We start from the raw sequence: 6,643 nt of genomic DNA on the forward strand, positions 1-6,643 counted from the left end.
AATGAGCATTTCTGTTTTCCATTTCTAAATGCACTCCTAGAAATATGTCTTTGAGAAAGAGGAAAAAAAAAAGCATCAAGCAGACAGAGATTCGTGAGCCAAGTAATTCCACCCCTATGCTTACTTTGAATGGTTCATAGGGAAAAAGATTCTTATTATATTATGAGTATAAAATTAAGATTTGTTTGACATTTACAAATCTCACAAGCAAGCTGGACCAACCCAAGAGACAAACAACTTGGTAAGACAGCAAAGATGCAGAAACATCACACATTCTTTGTGCGTGGAATTTGGATCCTCATTTGACAAAAAAGGTTGTGTCTTTGCAACAACAAATTAATAAAGAAAAAAAAGATTGTTTACTTACACATGACATGAAATGAAAACCAGCTTGGTCAACAATAATATTAGACAGTTTTGAAAATGGGAACTCATTTTAGGATTACAATGGTGCTGTGCTTTTCTCAAAATGTTATTTTAGTGACCAAGATCCAAGATTTCCATGGATGTGTCCCCTTAGTCAACTATATCGATCAGATTTTCGACATAGGTTTTTGCAAAAAAAAACTCCATCTGTTTTCCATTTGCTCTTCTGTTGTTATATTCACCCGCACGCATTGCATGCGAAAAGAAACTCAAGGCTTAAGTCAACTCAAAACTTTGTCAAACAACATCGTGTTCGTGCTGCTTATAATTGTTTTAAATATGTTTATTAACTCTGAAGCGAAGGTTGAGCATGTGGAATATTTTAGAAGTACAACAAAACCTGAGGCCAAATCAAAAGGGTTCTTGGTGCTTTTTAGAGTAGATAGTCAGCATGTTCTATTGATTTGTTACATATAAAGTCAAAAATAAACCTACTTGTACTACTTAGCTGCTTAACCTTGGATGGACTGTAAACTTATTGGTATTTAAATTTCACGTGAATTAACTTGATACGTGTGGTTTGTGAGTGATTGCACGTATTCAAAGTTTTCTTTAAGATCTTATGTATGATGAGGGAGTGACCTGTGAAGCTTCCCTTTCTATGAAGAATATAAACTATTTGCCCCGCATTTATGGATCACGTCGTTATCAAATCTCTTATACAAGTGAGATGTATCTATGATTCAATCTTAACTCGATCTATGACACGTGTGATTTAGTGTGGTATATGTAGCTTATTGTTCATAACTTTACTAAATTTCAAAGTAACCAGACTCTACCTCAACCTTGGCCAAAAGGCTCAAAATTGGAACAATTAATTAGCATAGCATTATTGACAGCGTTTATTAAAATGTTCTAAATCGTTGGGTTAGAACAGTAACCATTGGGCCAATTTGGTATGTTCTCTTGGAACTAGGTCACCTCTCGAGCTAGGCCCTTTCTTTTGGTGGACTCATTTTAACCCAACCTCAGTCCTCTCCTTTTCTGATATCGACCACTTTGCTTTTGGTATATTCGATTTCAGTTCACTGCAAACAAGACACTCCTTTGCTTGTGGTCTTATTATTATAGACGACACTTTTGGAAGATAGAGAGGATAACTCTACAAGTGTTATCTTCAAGACCTCACCCAGGGTAACAACAACTATTTTTGGAGTTTATGAACGAAAATGTAACTCGGAAATTAGTTTATTAATACTAAAATGTTGGCCTTAAATCCGAACACTTGGTTTCAGCACAAAAGGTGACCAATTTCTTTAGTTAGTGTAGATAAGTAGATGATCGCATTCTTCTTTCATGGCACTTGTTTCAAAATGGGCGCTTATGAAATCAGGGCTGCTAATTAAAGTTTTCCAAGATTGGCAAACACATCTGCACCGCATAAGAGTTTTCACAGGTAATCTTGCAAGGATTTGAAACAAGATTTCTTCGGATATAAAAACTACTCGCCCATCCCTTCTTCGTCGTCTACTTCTACACTTGAGAGTTGACATGTTGAAAACAAAAAGGCCTTCAGAACTCAACTGGTTTTAACAATAAAATAATAAGACTCAGAGCATTCCAAAAGATCAGCATGACCAGAAAACAACTTCAACAAAAGATCATCATGAAACACAGCAAGTCGTGGTTGGAACTTTAAGTAAGCAACATAATAATGACATCCACGAAGTAAAAAGCATACCTGATTTATTTTCTTCAGTTCACCCTTTCAGAGCTCTAATAGGCTTCCTCCTCCTCGTCGGCGAGATCAACTTCAGTTTGCGTCTTGAGTTTCTTTAGGGTTTTATTTTTCTGGGTAAGGCTTTAGGGTTTAATAGTTGGATGTAATCTTTTTTTGTTTTGTTTTGTTTTTGTTTTTGTTTTGTTTTGTTTTTTTTGGTGTTGTTGGAAGAGATGCCTTATTAGTTGGATATTGTAATCCTTACATAAGATTACATTCCTTTTTTAGTAGACTGACTAGATATTATTTTTTCTTTGTTCCCATACTACGTTTTGGTTGAAAACGGGAAAGAATTTGATTTTAAGTATTAATTAACAAAGTAATTACTTCTGACAATAATGAATTTGTATATTACATTGTTGGTTTCTTTTTTAGTTTTACCATTCAATTACTTGTATTCATGATCAAATTAATAGCACTATATTATCATTCCTAATTAAGAAGACGCCCATTTGTCCCGAAAAAAATAATAATTTCAGAACGTTGGCTTTTTCTCTCTCTCCATTTCCCATGACTTTGTTTGTTGCATTGATCAGATCCACACAATAGAGTCCTGATCTTTTGGACTACGGGGGTTTAAGAAATTTGTAGTCACTCACCGTTGAATGTAAATTTATTGAATGTAAATTTAACGGTTCACTCACTCTTGCACTCTTTTTAAGAAACTTTTTTGAACCGTTGAATGTTACAATCTCTTAGACCCCTAGGGGTCATTTGGTATGGCGGACTGTCATGGATTGTACTAAATTCTAGAACTGTCTTGGATTAGTTCGGATTGGCCTAAGCTGGATTAAGTACTGAGCTACGTTTGGTGCTGCGTCGGACTAAAGAGCTGGATTGTAAAAATAGTGAAGACCTATGTTTGGTGCTGTGTCGGACTAAAAAATAATTATGTTATTAATTTATCTCTTTTTCTGTTTTTAGTTTTTTTTCTAGCCTTTTCTTCTTCTTCTCTCTCTCTCTCTCTCTCTCTCTCTCTCTTCTTTTTGTTATTTTCTTCTTCTTTTTACCTTCCTATTTCATTCAAAAATATATATTTTTTCTACTTACCTTTCTTTTTCCACTGTGACCACCCCAAAAAAAACCTCTCTTTTTCCAACAAAAAAGCCCCCAAACCATTCAAAAACACTTTTTCTTTCTTTCTCTCTCGAAACCACCATATTTCTCCAGACTAACCCAAAACCTTCATCTCCTTGCTGCAGAAAAAATAAGGAAGCTTGCTTCCTTGGCCTCCCTAGTTCAATTGGCCTTTGGGCTAGCTAGATCTGCTTCCGCATCCCCTTCTATTGTTGGAGGTCTTTATTGGCAGAGGCTTGCTAGATGACAGAGCCAACTCATTGATTTGAGCTCTTTCTCTGTCTCTTGAATTCCACCAGGAAAACTTTTCCTCCTTCCCTTTCAATTTGGCCAATGGTTCAATCATATTATTGGATATTGAACTTTTTGGTTTTGTTGGTTTCCTGAGTTTATGTCTATATATCAATCTGCCTTTTGACTAGCCCAAGCCAACTTGGAATGGCAACTATAGCTAATTGAGACTCATCAACAAGTTTCGATTGGAACTGTGGTGGTGGGGTTTTGAATTTGATTCAAGCAGTTCGGACCCGCGTGTTCAAAATAGCGCTCTCGCTATTTTGCGAACCACATTTCGGCATCGCTATGTTAGACAAGCGAGTCCGGGGTTTTTTTACACTGATGGACTATACAATCCCATTTAACTTAATCCCCTTCTTTACCAAACATGGGTTTTAAGTATTATATAGCACAGTCCAGTCTAGTGAGGCATAGTGAGGCATACCAAACATGGCTATATAGTCTAAGAGATCGGGGCTGCCACACAATATATTATATATCATGACATATAGGTAGTATATTAAAAAATAAATAATGCTACACTTACCACATTTTTATCCCATATTTCTATACCATATGATATGTCAGGTATATCATCTTATATTTACCTAGTAATACATTATAATTTCACATTTACCTAATAATTAGGTCGATAATCTCATATTTACCTAGTAATTAGGTACGTTAGAAAGTTCTACCTATATATCAGGTACTTATTGTTTAAGAAACCGTCATCAACAGTTCTATTTTTTTAAATTGTTTTTTCTCAAATTTTATATTTGTTGTTATGCTTTAAGACCACCAATATCAATTTCAACATATTATGTTTTTAATATGTGAGTGTTTACCTGATGCATAGGTACATAATTTTATATAGGTGATTGTCTAATTGATAGGTATAATTTGTAGGTCTTAACTTTCATTGATTAAATTGTATTTCATCCATATTAGGTTAATATTATAAAAAACTTAATTCAAATTTTAATTCTGAAATTCAATTACAAGGAAATAATGCATTAAATTGGATTTTAAATGTGTTTTCCTTATTTACTTAAAAGGGTAAAATCGACACAACAAAAAAAGCAATAAAAATAAAAGGACCTACATCTAAAACAAGAAAGACGTGGACTACACCTAACATCAGCTCATCGTTTTGGACCTAGATCTAAGTACCTTTTTTTTTTTTTTCCTTTCTTTCTTCTGATGTATTCATGACACAATAGATAAAGAGGGCTCCGCTAGCCGGCAAGGTGTGTAGTTGAATTGCCCTAACTAGAATATGCTTTAGATATTTTTTTTTTTGTTGGTGTGCGTATTAATTTATAGAATTATTTACACTGACACCCCCATCTGAGGTTTTCGGTGTTTTCTCAAAACCACTAAAGTTTAAAACATTACACGAACTCCCCCTGGGGTTTTAAATTGTTTTCACAAAACTCATTTTCGTTGCTTTTTCTTCTAAAGATTTATGATTTTATAGAATAAATATTTCTTCAAATGACAAAGTTACCCTTTGAGATTAGATTGCACATACACTGATTGAGGCTAACTTTGTGATTTGTATAAGTTTTATTTTGTAATGAATGCAACAATTCTTGAACGAACAATGAACGAAAAGAGATTTTATGAAAACAATTTAAAACATTGGGGGTATTTATTTCAGAATTTTGTGAAAGACTCAAAAACCTCATGGACGTTAATGTAGATAAACAACTAGAGGAAGAGTGGAGAGGATGATGTTTTCCCGGTTCTCATTATCAAATGACATAAAAAAGATTAATAAGGGTTAAGAAAGAAACTTTGTCATTTTTTCTCTTCGTATAAGATTTTCATGGTGCTTTTTTTGTGTCTAATTTCTAGGTGCTATATTCTACCAAAACAATGTGATGGGCCTTTGCCAGACTAGCTATGATATTTTGAATGTATCATGGGATATTTCTATGATTTATAGCATTAGTTTTGTCATTATTGTTCCTTCCTAAGTTTACTTGGTAGAGATTTGAATTTCGTATTTGGTTCTAGGAACCTAAATACACACGCTCTAAATGGATGAATTTCGTATTTTTCATAAGATAACATTAGTTATCATACCTAAATCTATAATTTGGGCAGTGGGTCTATCTCCTTGCATCCAAGTTTGAATCCCCTTTTTATAGACCAGAGTGATTTACAGTAATTTAGATTATTACTTATATTTAATAATAAAATATAATAAAGAAAAACCTTTAGCTTGGGCAAAAGAGTCAAAACATCTAATTGGAACAATTAATTAGCACAGTTCCGATCTCTTGGACTACAGGAGTCCAAGAGATTTGTGGTCACTCACCGTTGGATGTAAATTCAACGGTTCACTCACTTTTGCACTCATTTTAATAAACTTTTTTGAATAATTGAATTTACATCCAATGGTAGGTGACTATAATATCTTGTACTCTTGTAATCCAAGAGATCGGAATTGTTAATTAACATAAGATTTTTTTGTTCTATATGATTGGGTTAGCCAACAGCCACAGAGCAGCCCATTGGATGATTGGGCCAAGTTGGTATGTTTCTTGGAATCACCTCTCGAGCTAGGGCCTCTCTTTTCGTGGACTCATTTGATTGAACTCTTTTTTTTGGGTTGAAAACTCATTTCATGGATTAACCCATCCTCAGTCCTCTCCTCTTCTGATGTCCACCACTTGAGTTCACCGCTTGTTTATGGTCTTATTATTGTCGACGACACTTTTAGAAGATAAGAGTTGATAACTCTACACGAATTGTCCTCAAGACTTCAACCAGAATATGTGGTTAAAGTTAAAAACCTACGTTTTAACATTGAAACATGACAAAAGGTTTTTCTAGACATAGTTTGTCCTCTTTCCAACAAATAATGTTATCGTAAGAAAATAATGTTATCGAAAGGAGGTTGTAACTTAAGTTGATTGCATTTATCGTCCACCAAATATCTTAAGTTCGATCCCTCTTTTTAACTATCACTTATATCAAAAAAACAACACACAAATTTATATTTCTTTTTATGTACATAAAACACCAACTTTATTTCAAGTTAAGGAGATTGTTGGTAGTAGATAGCGTTACTATTTGTTGAAATTAAAACAATAAAATAATTGACGGGAACTTGAAGACAAATAAAGTACAACA

This window comes from Prunus dulcis, chromosome 2 (assembly GCF_902201215.1).
Source record: "Prunus dulcis chromosome 2, ALMONDv2, whole genome shotgun sequence".
Lineage (NCBI taxonomy): Eukaryota > Viridiplantae > Streptophyta > Magnoliopsida > Rosales > Rosaceae > Prunus > Prunus dulcis.